Here is a 15,167-nt window from a genome sequence, read left to right as displayed (position 1 = left end):
AACCACCTAAAGAACTCATATTTTGCAGTTTGTGAGCCTTCCCTTTTCTTCCTACTCATCTGCACTGGCAGGTTGATTTTTTTCCTCAATCTGGACTGAAAAAAAAAATAAATAAAGACATCAATTTATTTTTTTCAAATACTAACAAAACCCAATGGGAGAATCAGGCAAGAAGAAAATTGCAGGCTTTTCAATCTCCTATTGTAGGGAAGTATGCTGGAAAGACATTCATAAAATGAAATGAATGTAAAGAGTACATCCAAGAGTGCAGATTAGTGAGGAACGCATGTGCTAGGATTTGCATAATTCCAGCTGGTTGGTGGAACATTTCATATTAACAATAATGCTAAAAATAACGCATTTTGAATATACTTGAATAGACTACGCTTAAGCACTGCTGTTTCCTTCACAGTCGATGGGTGCTTTATGACACTCAAAGGCAATGGCAGGGCAGGAAAATTCACCCTTGAGTGAGGTGGTTACAACCAGCCTTGCAAACAGCTACAGCTATTGCAGTGAAAAACTCCAACATATATAATCAAGCAACACAAAATTCCTCCACCTACTTGTCAATAACCCTTTAGTGCCTGCAAGAATCCAGACATTAAGTTCTTGGCCAAGTTCGCACTTGTTTGATAGTGGGTCTAAATTAAGCATTGCAAGAAAGAGAGACTCCTGTAACTCCATCGTCTCAAAAACTCACATCTTTCAAGAGTCTTTACTTCAGTGCCTCTAAGCTTTGAACTAATAAAAATGTTTATGTTTATAGGTTGCTCTCTTTAAGGCTTCTCTACCCTGGCTCATAATTTTATTTTGTGTCTTTTGATTTAGTGGGGTTTTTTAAAGCACAGCTCCTTCAATATATGTTTATGTAAGGATTTCATTTTTCCTTTAAAATAAAAACCCAGATGCTCTTAGTCTTCATTGTTGAAGAGAGAAGTTTTGAAAACATCTCCAAGCTGAAGATAAAAGATCAAAAACCAGAAGGCAAATAAAAAGAATGTATGCTTTTTTTTTAAGCCCCATTTTTTTTCAGCCAACATCATGATGTTTTTGAAGTATAACATGATTTATAAAGGTTAGAACTGGAGAAAAAAAAACACAAAACAAAGAAAATGCCTTCCCCTGCAAGCATGAAAATACCTGTTTAACCATAGACATAACAGTATGCCAAATAAATTCGTGGAATTATACATATGCATAAATGCAAACATGTATGAATATTCACAATATGTGATACAAACTTTCATTTATTTATGTTTCTACATAATAAAAGTGAGTATCAGCCTTGGGGATATGATTGATCATGGCTCAGTCAACAGAGCATCCAAAAACAATCCCAAATCAAAAGTGCTGCATGTAGAGATACAGTATGAAGAGGAAAAAATCACACATCAGCCAAGCTCTGCAGTTACCAAATACCCAAACCAATAAATAAAATGAGGCAGTCACCTTTGAACAGAAAATACCACTTATGTAAAGCTAAAGTTTGGGTGGTGAGGTGGCAAAGAGATGGAATTTTTGAACTGACAATCTCCTGAAAGATGAAGGGAGCAGCCTCCATTAAACTCAGAAAACTCAGTTCCTAAGTCTGACTTACGAATGAGCAGTAGATATTTGATTGACTCATTCATACTCAGCTTTAATTTTCAGTATGTCAGTAGCTCGATTTTCAGTCCCGGAGCACCTACAGCTCCACTGAAGTAGTAGGAGATGTGAGAATTCAGCCTCTTTGAAAATTCAGCTAAAGGCACTTGGAGTAATGAATAAAACGTAGGCTCAGTTGCATGCCTATTACTGTACCATCATTATGACTGCTCACAAATTAGGCACAGAGTCTCACACATGGTCTTAGTCATATGGGGGACAGTTTCAAAGACGCATCACGAGATGATATGAATCCAACTCCCTGTAAAAGCATATACCTTTGAAAAGCTCACTCTGCGCTTTGAACAGTTTTTCACAATGGTTCTCTTCGAGGATTTGGTGGTAATAGAAATAATTCCTTATATGTCACTGGTTAAAACCTCAAGATTATTGAAAAAAGGCTTAGGTTTTGTGCAAGAGGAGGGAAACTTCTCACATTGCTCCTGGGAAATCTATGTTGCAACAAGAGGAACAATGTAGGGCAAAGATCATGCAAGAGTGAAAAAAATATAGCTGCTACACTGCTACATGAGGGACATCTCATTTTAGTCCCCTAGTAAATCCATTCTTTTTTTTCAGCAAATTCATGCCAGAAGGGCAAAAAAATAAGCTACCTTCCAGTTAAATCCATTCACAAAATCAACACGATTTTGAACCATCCCTTGTTTGCTTTCTTTCCATTACAGTTTGGAATTAACATAACCTAGTTTATTGGTTTTTCATGCTCTTCAACATTTGTCTTTTTATACAAGACTGAAAACTAAACTTCAGAGGTCAAAACTGGGGCAGAGGAGAGGGAGGAAGGCAGGCCCCTTTCATTAATCACAGGCAAGGGTTTCAATCTCAGACTGACATAGGATTCACAGTATAACCACACAGTTAGATTTTAAAATTACCCAAATGTATTCAAAATGTTTGCTTAGTTGAATCTGTTATGCTTTGATAGAATCACTCCCTGTCATAAGGGTATGGCAAGGAAATATAATATGAATGATAGTACCAATAAATTATCATTTTAAACCATAACCACACCTTTACATGATCTTCTGATCTTTACTATGAAAAATGCATTTAGGCAACAGGTAAAACAAAGTTCCTTGGAGTATATAATCTTCTGAAATGTTATGAAGGAATGGAAAAAGAGTGAGCCATCAGATAAAGCTGTAATTTCATGTGCAGTTCTGATTAAGTCAACAGGAATTTTGTTTATATTTGGGGGATTTTATCCTGATACTGTTATGTACATTGTTATGACCTATCTAGATATTGTTATCTAGATTTTTTTTCTCTGAAGACAATAAACTGCATGCAGCCAAGCACCTGGTTCTGAAAGAGGAGGATGAGCACAGGACAATAAGCCTTACAAGCCACACAGGATAACAAAGTGATGCTATCCAGAATCTGGGCAATATATTGGCTCAAATAACATTTATGACCTGTACCATAAATCTGCTTAGCAGCCAACATTTGCAGTTTCATGAGTCTCTATTCCTCTATTCCTTCGCTAAGTACAACTTTGGCCTCTTCCTTGGCTAATTATTGTTAAGTATAGGTGGATTATTCAAATCAGTTTCAACATGATTTACAATATGCCTGATCTCTAAGAAATAATTATGAAACAAGGAGTAGGACATCTGAATATTTTGTCTCCAAATTCGTTCTTCCCCATGGACGAATGCTGGATGCCATGGTAGATTTTGGTTACAAAAGAATGGAAGATTCCTCTCTTTAAACTCTATAAAGCTTGATTTACCACCTAATCTCATACTTAGGGGAAACCAAGAAGGTGAGCAGAACATAATAGTGATGGTCAGCCTTTACCCAGGGAACTTAAAAAGGTAGTTTGACATTCTGGAGCCCACATTCTCAATTTGAAAGCAGAATATAACCTAAGCTAAAGATGTGTTGGAACACTATCAAAATATTATTTGTCCATGGAACATCTGCTAAGAGGAGGGAAGAAATATTTTGGAAGTCACGACTACTTGAACATCCATGGTCTAAGGAAAAAAAGTGAAGACACCATTTGGAGTACATGACATTTGGAATAGTTTAATGGGCAACTGATGATGTTATGTATTATCTGGTCTTTAAAATGTTAGTTTTTCCTCTTCTCTCCCTTTATTTTGCCAGAATACAGTTTAAGCCTGAAACTTTTCAGTGAAGTTTTTTTTTTTTTCAACTTAGTCACTGGAATAGTCAGAAGTTTAATATTCTCTGAATTCAATGCAAAGGACAGATGCTTATACATGCTAAGGGACAGTTAATTTTCTTCTTGTGCTCATACCAAGATAGGAGTGAGGATAGCATTTTGCAAGCTTTGTATAAAGAAGAATACCAGGAGAAGAGTTGCAGTTATGCATTACAGTTCAGTCACTGCAGCTGGATACAATCCATATAATTTGCTTACATCTTCACGAGATCTTCAATGCAATGAGTTATTCACAATGTCAAATATTCTAGACAGGTCAGAAATAAATCTGTCTATGAGTTATTACTAAGAAATAATCCATCAGCAACACAAAAGTAATCTCTGCTATATTCTAGTCCAAAGTCCAATTGAGAAGGTCTAACACACTGGCCGAGATTGGTTGCTTCTGAGCTTGGCATTTTGCCATTTTTTCAGTCATCCCAGAAAGAAACAAGGAATTAGGCAATGTGTTAGCTTGCCAAACCAATGACATAAAACCTCCCTATTAGTCCTGATTGGATTATTGTGTTTTCAAGGAAGGTAATAAACAAAAAGAAAAATATTTTACACTATGTACGTAGACACTCTTCATAATCTGAGGCATATCAACTATTTTTTCCTCACGTTCTTCCTCTCTCATAAATTCTCTCCAAAGTGCTGATACACATCAGATTCTAAAGACTTGAAAGAGAGGAGCATAGGAAAATAATCTAATTTGATACACTGCCACTGTGCCTGTATGGATGCAGAGCATAGGTATTTTTTATATGAGAATTTATTTTCTGTAAACCTGATGATAAGAGAAGGTTTTAAAACCCACAAGCATTCATCCTCCCATTTGAAGAACTCCTACATGTAGGTCACTGATAGAAACAGTTAGGTTTGAAGGGGGTAAAGGGAAAGATATGCTAAATATTGATAATAGTTTGGGTTTCTTCTTGCTCCCCAAATCATATCTTCCTGAACACTCCAGACAGACAGAACATCCATTACTGTTGTACTAATTTCTGTCAACAGTGAACTTCAATACAGGCCTAAATCTGCTGCCACTGCAGCTGGTGAGAATACCTCTAAAACAGGACTAATGTCAACCACTGCTGCCAATGCAGCCTTAAAGCAGAGATCAGCCTGCCCTTAAACCACTCCCTTTGAGTGGAATGCCAGTTCAGCCGAACACTTAGAGACAATCACAAAGGAGAAAGGAAAGCACAACTCTGGGTATTTTCTTCATCTTGGGATTTTTTTTTTCAACAAAAGCAAAACAGCCAGCCCATGAACTCCCTCTAGAACAGGGTGTACTCAACTCATATGCTTCAGTCTTGACAATAAACAGCCTGTGCTGCTGGGCTTAATTGCTGTCTGGCAGTTCCAACACACAAACTTCTCCAGCAGTTTTCAGACACTTCAATAGTGTGGCTCCCTGGAAAACCATCAGAATCCATTCCCTGTCCTGTATTTTTCCCACTTGTCCTGAAGATTTTTCTTGTCAGTTTACTTTGGGTCACAATTGTCAATCACCAAAAATGCTGTTTTGACTACAATTCCACCCAGACCATACTGCAGAAATGTACTATCTTTGGGATAGGACTAATCTTGCCTAACTCACGTTATTTCAGAGTTCAAGCATATATCCTTGGCTACCCAGCTAATTCCCATCATAATCAGAATCTTCAGACAGCTGAAGAGTCATTTAATTCCAACACAGGCTTCTAAATTAAGTGCGATGAATTTACCTCCTTAACTCCGTGTCTATAGATGGAACCCAGAGAATTAGCTCTGGCTAGTTGCTTCCTTTTTTAGATCTGGTTTAGCAATGATTACATGATCTAGCTCCATGTAATAGTGTCAGGTCCTGGTGGGAATTTGATTGGCATGTATATTCTAAAAGATTTCAAATATTTTTTAGTGGCCCTCTGTTTACCCAAAACACCCTATGTTCAGTAACTTCAAGCCAATCTCTAAGAAGTCTAGCTGAGGTGTTCAAATGTCTTAATCTGTTCCTCTTGGAAACTGGAAAAATGTATTTTATGAGGTAATACAGCAGGGTCCATTTTTTTCATACGACAATCAGCAATACTTTATTTTTTGTTCAGTTTCAGACTTGCATAGGAAACAAGGTGCCTGTATTTCTCAATGTGTGATATTTTTCACTTTGATTTTTCATTGGGCTTTCAAATCTGCATGTAAGTTTTGCTTTTAAAGCACAGAACATACAAATACAACTATAATTGATTTTGGCATTCAATGGAAGAAATAGAGTCTCATGTATTTGGGGTTTCTATTATCAGAACACATTTTAGCTACAATTTTTATTTTAACAAAATAAAATGATTATGCAAGAAACTACAGTGGCATACTAAATCTTCCAGACATGAGAACAAATTAATGACTTAGTGGGTGAAACTCTGGAATGCTGACAACTGCAAGCTAGGTTTCTCTAATGCACTGGTAGCACGGTTAACTGCCTGCAACCAAAATGTCTTATAATCCTTATGTGAACCATCAATTTATACCCTTAAACTTACACTGCTATTATACCATTAAATTCCTATTTTTTCCTTGCCAAAGCTTACTTTGTTTTCTTGGGCAAATTCTACTCTAATACAAAATTTTGGCCTGGGGTTGTTTGGAGAAACAGGTGTATATAGAAATGAAACGTACATCAGACTTTGTGGGCATTCACACAGGGTAAAACAGATTTAGCTTGCATGTTGAGATGATGGAAGGGAGAAGTATCTGAAAAAGTAATTAAGAATCAAATACTGTAAAAAGTCATGTATCCCTTTTATCTTACACCTTCTTTTACTTCCTGCTTTTCCTTCAGCTTCCTCCCAGTCAGATCTTCTTTCATATAACATACATACTAAGTACTTTCATGTTCTGTGTAAAAATAGAGTCAGGTTGTTCTAGTTTCTAGCAGAGCAATTACTGAGACACAGGTGTTGTGAAAAAAAGATAAAGGAAGCCTTCTTTCAGAGCCCTGTCACAGAGAAAGAAAAACCAGATGTTGCTTCCCCTGCTCAGTCCTCCTCTATTATTGTACTTTTTGGCTCAGGAAATTCCCAGATCTAGGAAACTATAACCAAGTGGCATCTCCATAAGTTCACTGAGACATCTGCTAGTTCCTAGTGCTGGAGGTACTACTTGGACTTTCACACTGAGCCTGTTTCTGGTGCTTCTTATGTTTACTAATTCCCACCTGATGAAACAGATCCATCAGCCAGGGAGCTGTGGCAGGCCAGAGCCAGGCAGCTCTGGGGCCATCACTGCCAAGAGATGTACTGTAAACCAGTCTAAAGTCATTTTTCCTCCCTGCAGAAACCTAGGTCAACACCTTGTCATTTTGAAATTTCTACTATAACATATCATGGCCATTCCAAAAGACGCCACTGCTTGCAGAATGTACAGTAATTTCATGATTACAAGCCGCATCATTTTGACTAAAATTTTGCTCCCACACTGGAAATGCGGCTTACATTCAGGGGCGGCTAATATGTGAATAATTTTCTGACATTTCCAACCCCAAAAGTGCAAACCGAGGTGCTGAGCCAAGCACCGGCCAGTAAAACCCGGGTTTACGTGATTGTTACAAATTGGTTACTCTGTTGCGCAGCAGGTGGAGCCGGGATGCCTGCTGGCAGCACAGGAGAGGGAGGGAGGCAGGGGATCTCCCTCCTTCCCTCCTCTCCCGCAGCCCGGGGGAGGCAGGGGCTCCATGCTGCCAGCCCCGCGGCTCAGGAGGGAGGCAGGGGGCTCCCTCCCGCCTGCTGCCGTGGGAACAGGGGCGTTCCTTCCCCTCCTGCCACCACCACCATGGGTGCCAGAGGGCTCCCGTCCCCTCCTGCCGCCACCGTCATGGGTGCCGGCGGGCTCCGTGCCCCCCCTGCCACCGTGGGGCAGCACCGGGCCAGGGTGAGCGAGCCCAGAGGCAGCGGCCGGCCCCGAGCGGCCCCGCTGAGTGGCAGCGCCGAGCTGGGCCACCCCAAGTGGGCCGAGCCCTCACAGCCCGAGCCAAGCCAGTAAACCCCTGCCCCCGATCCCACGGTTCTGTTACTATTTGGCAACTTTGTTGCACGTGGGTCCTTGCTGTGAACGACAGAGCAGCTTATAATTGGGTGCGGCTTATTTATGGACAAAGAACGAAATGTTTGCCAACACCCGGCAATGCGGTTTATACTCAGTGCGGCTTGTAATCGTGAAATTACTGTAGTTATAAAACACTGCTCCATAAACTCTGAAAACTATTCAGGGGACTACAAAATAATCACAGAAACTCTTACTAAAAACAAGGGTGGGGGAGACAAGTAATAGAAATTCAAACTTCTTGAAGTAAGGGTAATAAATATGTTTTTATTTTACAGTAATTAACACCATCTCCTTTTCACCTTCAGATCTTTTAAGGTGTCACACTAAATAATGTTCTTCATGAAAAGTCACTTTTAGTGAATTCTAAAAGGCAGAAAAATTACTTCTGAGTAAGAAAGTTTAATTGCTTTTCTTAAACAACACATTCAAAAAGTCTTACAGGTGTGTCCTGACAGACACAACTGCATCCAAAACCTAGATTTCACTTTGGTTTTATGCTTATAGGGTGATATTCTATTCCCACAAAAGCCAATGGAAATTTTGACATCCACTTCAATGATGACAGAATTTCACTCACTGAGTTAAATGACATTTATTAGATTTTCATGTTAAATGCAGAGGAAAATCCTGTTCAGGATTCCTGCTAATCCAGACTCAGAGTTTCTACACGACTAAAGCAAGAAAGTTGGTAACCTCAGATCTCTTCTAAACTGTAAGAAATGACCCAATTTCCCACATTCTTTTGAATACTAAATCTTTGAAGCCTGTGATGAGGGAGGAACTGCTATGTTGCACTTTGAGTTTCACTCAGTATTCTGACTGCAGTCTTTGTGAGTCTGCAAGGATTTACATTCATTGTCTCTCCAGAGTCACTTGCAAAATGATTTATAAAAATTCTCTCTTTGAACTACTATTAGACGCTGTCTAATACAGGAACAAGGAATTCCTGGCCCAAGGGCCAGGTACAATCTGCAACTTAATTTCAGGCAGTCTGCAGCCAATTGAGTTTGCGTGTGTGTATATTTATTATTGGCTGAAAAACCAAAGTGCATATTGACATATGACTTGCCAAACGCCTCTGAGGGACCTAGCTGGTCCTTCTCAAGGAAAGGACCTCTACTCCAGGGCTAATAAACTGCAACTCAACATTACAGCTGCCAACGAAGCAACAAAGAAACATAATATTGCAGATTATTCCAGAGTACATAAATGCAGTATTCCAATGTGATTATCACATAGATTTGCCATGCTGGTGCAAAGGGCACCATTAGCAAGGCATTAGTGAGGTTACTCAGTGCTGGCAGCTTCAAATCAGTAAATGGCAAAGATGGAGATGGAGGAGAAGAGAAGGAAGAAATTACTATACCTTGAGCTTCAGAGAATATTTGGGGACTGCCAGGAAAACAAACAAAAAAGCATCTTTTTGCTTTCAAACATTTTTTGAGCATTTTAAACAGAAAGTGAGGGAGAGTGTTAATTTCTGCAAGGTTCCTTTTTAAGCCAACTGTACTTTTATATCAAGCAACATTAAAAGAGAATGCAATAGATTCAGAGGGGAAAAAAGAGTTCAGAACTGAGGAAGTTGCTCACATCCTCCTGTTACTTGATCTGAACCATCTTATATCCATCTAGGTTATTGCTGTTTCCTCTCTTTGTCACAGATAAATGACTGCTCATGCAGTAAGCAGCACTGCCATGCAACAGATGTGCTCTAATGGACATTTCAAACAGACGCGGGGGAAGGAAGGGAGGAGGGGAAGAAGAGAGGGAGGGAGGGAGGGGGAAGGAAGGAAGGAAGGAAGGAAGGAAGGAAGGAAGGAAGGAAGGAAGGAAGGAAGGAAGGAAGGAAGGAAGGAAGGAAGGAAGGAAGGAAGGAAGGAAGGAAGGAAGGAAGGAAGGAAGGAAGGAAGGAAGGAAGGAAGGAAGGAAGGAAGGAAGGAAGGAAGGAAGGAAGGAAGGAAGGAAGGAAGGAAGGAAGGGAGGAAGGAAGGAAGGAAGAGAGGGAGGGAGGGAGGGAGGAAGGAAGGAAGGAAGGAAGGAAGGAAGGGAGGGAGGGAGGGAGGGAGGAGGTGGAGAGGCAAATGAGAAAGAGGCAAATGTAATGGGTTTATATTGTCACTCTTCATAAATCTTGATCATGTCTTCAACGAGATCTAGAAAAATCACAATTTCACTCCAGGACAGGGATGTTCATTACCCAGGTTCAAACTGTATGAAAAATTGCTGTGGGAGATTCATTCACAATTGATTTATGGCTAAATTGAGGGCAGTGGAAGTGCCATGGCCAATCCACTGCCTTCAAAATATCTTCCAATCTTGCACCAACACTAAAAGCTTTGCAGGAAGCTGCTTCTATCATTTGATAACCTAAACAGAAGGCATTAGCCCAGCACATTCCATTAATCATTCCAGCCACCTAGAAATGAAAGCTGTAACAAAATGGAGAAAGGGGGAAAATTAATAATTTACTACTTCTAATGTAATTATCTCTATCTGGAAAAATATACCATTCTAAAATAAACACTTCTCTCTTTATCAGCCTGAGAGAGTCCTTAGGAATATGTATATTTAAAAATCTAACAAATTTATTCATATTTCTTTAGGAAAAAAAAAAAAGAAAAATCTTTCTGTCAGAGAGAAGACTCAAGCTTCAGAATATCTGTTCATCTTATTTTTAAAAATACCTCATTTCTTGAGAGTTGTTCAAGGCAGGCTAAACAAAAGGATGGCTTCATATAACAGATTGTTTTTGAGATCAGCTGTTCAATGTCTCCATATGCTTCAAATCAATACAAAGGGCACATGGATGTTTAGATTAATTTCTATGCTCCAAGAAGTGCAAAAATATCTAAGGCCATGCATTCTATGCTCACCAGCAAGTTAATCATCAAGAGACACATTGCTAAGGAACTGCACCATGCCTTCAGGAAAATTTAACTCATATGCTGCTATGGCACAATGAACGTGTTGACCCTGAGCAGCAGCAGAGTGAAAGGAAAGTGAAAGGAAAGTGAAAGGAAGATAAAAAATTATGATTTTGCTTCAAGGAAAAACCCCTCCAAAAAAAGGTAGCATTCTGACACTGTGAAAGGAACTAGGACCTACTGAGAAAAAGCCATTTGTGTGCAACCCTGAAAGAAGGATGTCGTGAAAGCCACTAGAAAAAAAATCACACCGTGTTATTCTTGTTTGCATCCTATTGAGCGATCTCCTATCACACTTCAATATAAATTCATTTGTGCCTGCACACACCCAGACACATACATTTGTTTCATGTATACCTGAGTAAGTGGCTTTAGGCCACTGTTTTTTCCCAAAGCATGCCAACTAGACTAATGAGATACTACATGTTATAAAAGAGATTTTAAAAGTTGCACAGTAGCTGAATTACACTGTATCGGCACAAGCACTAGACATCGCAAAAAAAGGCTTTTTTTAAAAAAATGAGCGCAGTACACTGTATTATTAACTTCTCTTATAGAATGTAAACAGGATTTCAGAAGAGGAATTAATCATGAAAAATTCAAATAGCAGTTTGAAAACTGGAGCATGAAGAAACTAAATAACAAACCCTCTGACAAGGCACATTTGTTGGGAGTTAGGTTTTTGTAGGACTACAGCTGTCAGGTATGACTTTGTCAGGACTGTGTAAAAGTTATTCATGTCATTAAAAGACAAAGTCCTGTCTTTTACCCCTCTTAAAATCTTAAAGTTGAGGTCATGACATTAGGACTGAACTGTTAATATCACCTACCAAATTAGTGATAATTACTATCTTTCTGAACCACTGTGGGCTTTTTTCCTCAATCCCTGTGGGCCTACGCTATGGGATAAGTGACTAAGTTCCTGACACCTCCAACATAAGCAGTATCCTCCATACTTATTTCTCTTCTTCTCTATCTCCTAAGGCTATATTTTTAGTCCTTCTTCTGGCAGGAGTTTTCTTGGGCTCTTGAATGTTCTTGTCACCTTTTTCAAATCCCCCTACTTCAGTCACATCCTTTTTGAACTTGGGAGGCCAAAGTTCTGCACTGTATTCTAGCTGAGACCACAGGGACAACTTTATTGGAAAGGCTGTACAATATCCTCTCAGTTACTCAGCTTCTTAGCAGTCTTGAATGATGTGCAACCTGATATCACAGTTGGGTTTTGGCTGTTGTAATTTGATCAAGTGTCTCCACTGATCTCACATACTCATCTCTTCTGGATCTGTCAGGACTGACTGCACACACTCAATCGTTCCTTATTCACTACTGATCTTCATCCAGCACCGTTTTGCCCACTTGGTGGAAAACTTTAGAACGAATACTTCTTGCTCCTCCTGAACAGACTGTGTAAGTATTTCCACCCAGATTTTGCAACATGGTGGCTGCAGCTCTCTCTTAATAAATAGGTAAATAGCAGAAATCTTTGTTAATTTGCAGATCTCCAAAGCCCAACTTTCTACCCCAGCAGATTAGCCTAGCCCTCTACTTTTCCTGTCCTCCCCAGCTTTCAGTCTAATAATAGTATTTTGTCTGTTACTCCACAACACTGGAGTTTTTGTAGGTTTTTATGTCCAGAGCTCTGTCACTCACAGCATTTTGTTTGCAGTTACTTATTACTTTTCTAATACATTCTCCATGCTAGAAGATCACTGAAACATTGGCTCTTATTGGCAAAAAAAAACAAACAAAAAAACCCCAGAAACAAATAAACTGGTGGACTACATCGTGCCTCTCTGATAGCTTACTATTGTTTTTAAATGAGGATTTCAAGCTGGTTGCCAAGTCCAGATGTAAAGTGTTACTTAAATATATCACTGAATTAACTAACTATGCCTGTAACTGATTCACAGCTGAAGCTCTGTTTCCAGTAGAATTTATAGGAGACACAAGCCTCAAATCACTGTGAAACCCAGCCACAAATCAAAGTCCTCTGGCATATGGGACCAATTGGTCTAGCAAAGGTTTGCTGCTGGAGTTCGTGCTTGAATCCCAGCCCTTGGCCGCTCCATTTCTGCTCACAACATTTTGCTGTCTTCAGTGTTGCACTGCTCTCCTTTGCAGATTTGCCAGACACCCATGCAGATTCATGGGTGTTTCTGTATGACTTCTGGAAACCAGAACATGCCCTGTTATTCTAGAAGCTGTCAAGGGTTCTTCTTGCCTCGAGGCCCTCCAGAATTTGAGTTCTGAGCTCCAAAGGCTCATCTGCCATGCAGAAATTCAAAATTTTGATATGAGACAAATAAGCAATCCAGGAAGGACAGAAAGAATGAGTAGGACATGGTGTCTTCCATGATCTCTGCTGCATCAAGGAAGCAGCTCTATCAAGGATGGTTTTTTAATCATTCTTCTCCAAGAAAAGCTTAACTGGATGCTGTGTACCTTTGATGAATACTAGGAAAGAACAAGCCAGGAGAATTCCACTGACTCAACCAGCATTTTGGAGAAAGGAAACAAAGGAAGAAAGAAAACCTAGTGTGTATGATGTGGTCCAACTTCACTTTCATCATCTTAGATGGAGAGACAGAGACTGCTGAAACCTAGCAGAGGCCAACATGACAGCAAGGTTATTGTAGATGATATCCGTAATAAAAAATGCAATAAAATTACAAGGCTTCACTGGTGTTATTACACTTTTGGAATTAAATTCCAGCACCGAAAAACTCAATGGCATAGACATATTCTGAAATCTTTCAGACAAACCCTCACAGTGACAGCATTGCTTCCTCAGGGCTCAGCCCTGCCTTGCCTGAAATTAGAGTCTGCCTCCTTTTCAGTTTCAGCACTGCAAGACGAAACCTTGGCATCTGTTCCATGTAAGCATCCACAGGCCATTGAAAAAACTGCAGCCACTCTCCCTTAAATCCCTGTCCCACACTTGTTTGTTCAGGAGTCTGCAACATTATCAATGTCTCATTATCAATGTCTCATTATTGAATCAAATGCCACCACAGTGACTGAAATGCAGCCCAAAAGTGGGCACTTATCTATTTGCCCCCAAGTCAACAGCACACAGGGCAAAAAAGACAACAGCAAAAATCCCTATATGTGTGTTTCCCCGCTCCACAACAGCTGCATTTCATCATGTCATCCACCCCAGGATCACTATGTCTGTGTTGAGAATATAGCTCTGTTCCCAGCATGCTCCCCATTTTCAGTCAGTTTCGTGTGGTGGGTGCTGAGTAACCTTCCTTCTTCCTTACATCAGCATCTTTGAGGCTTTAATATTCTGTTTGATCTGTTTGAGGTTGTGGGAGGAGTAAGCAATTTTCTGTCTGGCTTATTAGCTAGGTAGGAAATACTCCCCAATAAACGTATTCTGTAGCATTGCCTTTAGACCTCTTACTTATGACATTGTTCTGCCCCCTTTTTTTTTGTTTTTATAAGACTTTTTTGTTTAACTTTACGCATTCAGGCAAGTAGATATAATACAAATAACCTGAGCCAGCGTTATTTATAACTTTACTGCACATAACACCCTCATTCTCCCCACCACCCTTTCACTCTATAAAAATATACAAGAGTAAACAGGCACTCCAGAAAAAGAAACCCAGGCATCCAGTTAAAACTGAACAGCTAAGAGCTTAGCAGCAGCAAATAAAACCTCACCTCCATGTGAATAAAGCCTTGCTATTTAGTCTGGTTACAGATGCACTATGCTGCAAATACTATGCTGTGGTACCTGTTCTTCTCTACCATCTTTACCACAAGTCTGGAGGATTACATAAGTGGATACCAAAGAACCGGTTTGGAGAATTGAAAAAAAAGCAAGTATGTTTAAAAATTTGGACTTAAAATTGTACAAATCAGAATGAAAATGCTGAAGTATAGACTGTGTAATGTGGAAAAAAAGGGAAGGGAAGGGAAGGGAAGGGAAGGGAAGGGAAGGGAAGGGAAGGGAAGGGAAGGGAAGGGAAGGGAAGGGAAGGGAAGGGAAGGGAAGGGAAGGGAAGGGAAGGGAAGGGAAGGGAAGGGAAGGGAAGGGAAGGGAAGGGAAGGGAAAAGGAGCCTAGTTGAACCACTTTAAAGGAACAGCTTTGCCCAACTTTCTGCCCAGATTTGTGAGCAGCATTTCACATCATTTGCCTGCAGTTTCTTTCAAGGTACTGATAAAGGGGTAAGTGTCACTTAAAACAGAAACATCTATTACTCAAGCCTCCTGCTCATCACAGATGAGGCATGTCCCTGGTTAACAACGTGGGCTTCATCTCTGTGGAGGCTCACAATAGCTTCAGAGCACTTGGCCAAAAGTCTCA

The 15,167-nt window shown here is 39.9% G+C and overlaps 1 protein-coding gene across 8 annotated transcripts in view; it reads right to left on the bottom strand.

Moving 5' to 3' along the window:
• The window catches only part of RBMS3 (RNA binding motif single stranded interacting protein 3), a 721,470-nt gene that overhangs the window by 658,749 nt on the left and 47,554 nt on the right, over positions 1 to 15,167 (bottom strand). The window lies entirely within an intron of this gene.

This window comes from Catharus ustulatus, chromosome 1 (genome assembly GCF_009819885.2).
Source record: "Catharus ustulatus isolate bCatUst1 chromosome 1, bCatUst1.pri.v2, whole genome shotgun sequence".
NCBI lineage: Eukaryota > Metazoa > Chordata > Aves > Passeriformes > Turdidae > Catharus > Catharus ustulatus.
This window is presented reverse-complemented; position numbering and strand designations above follow the sequence as displayed.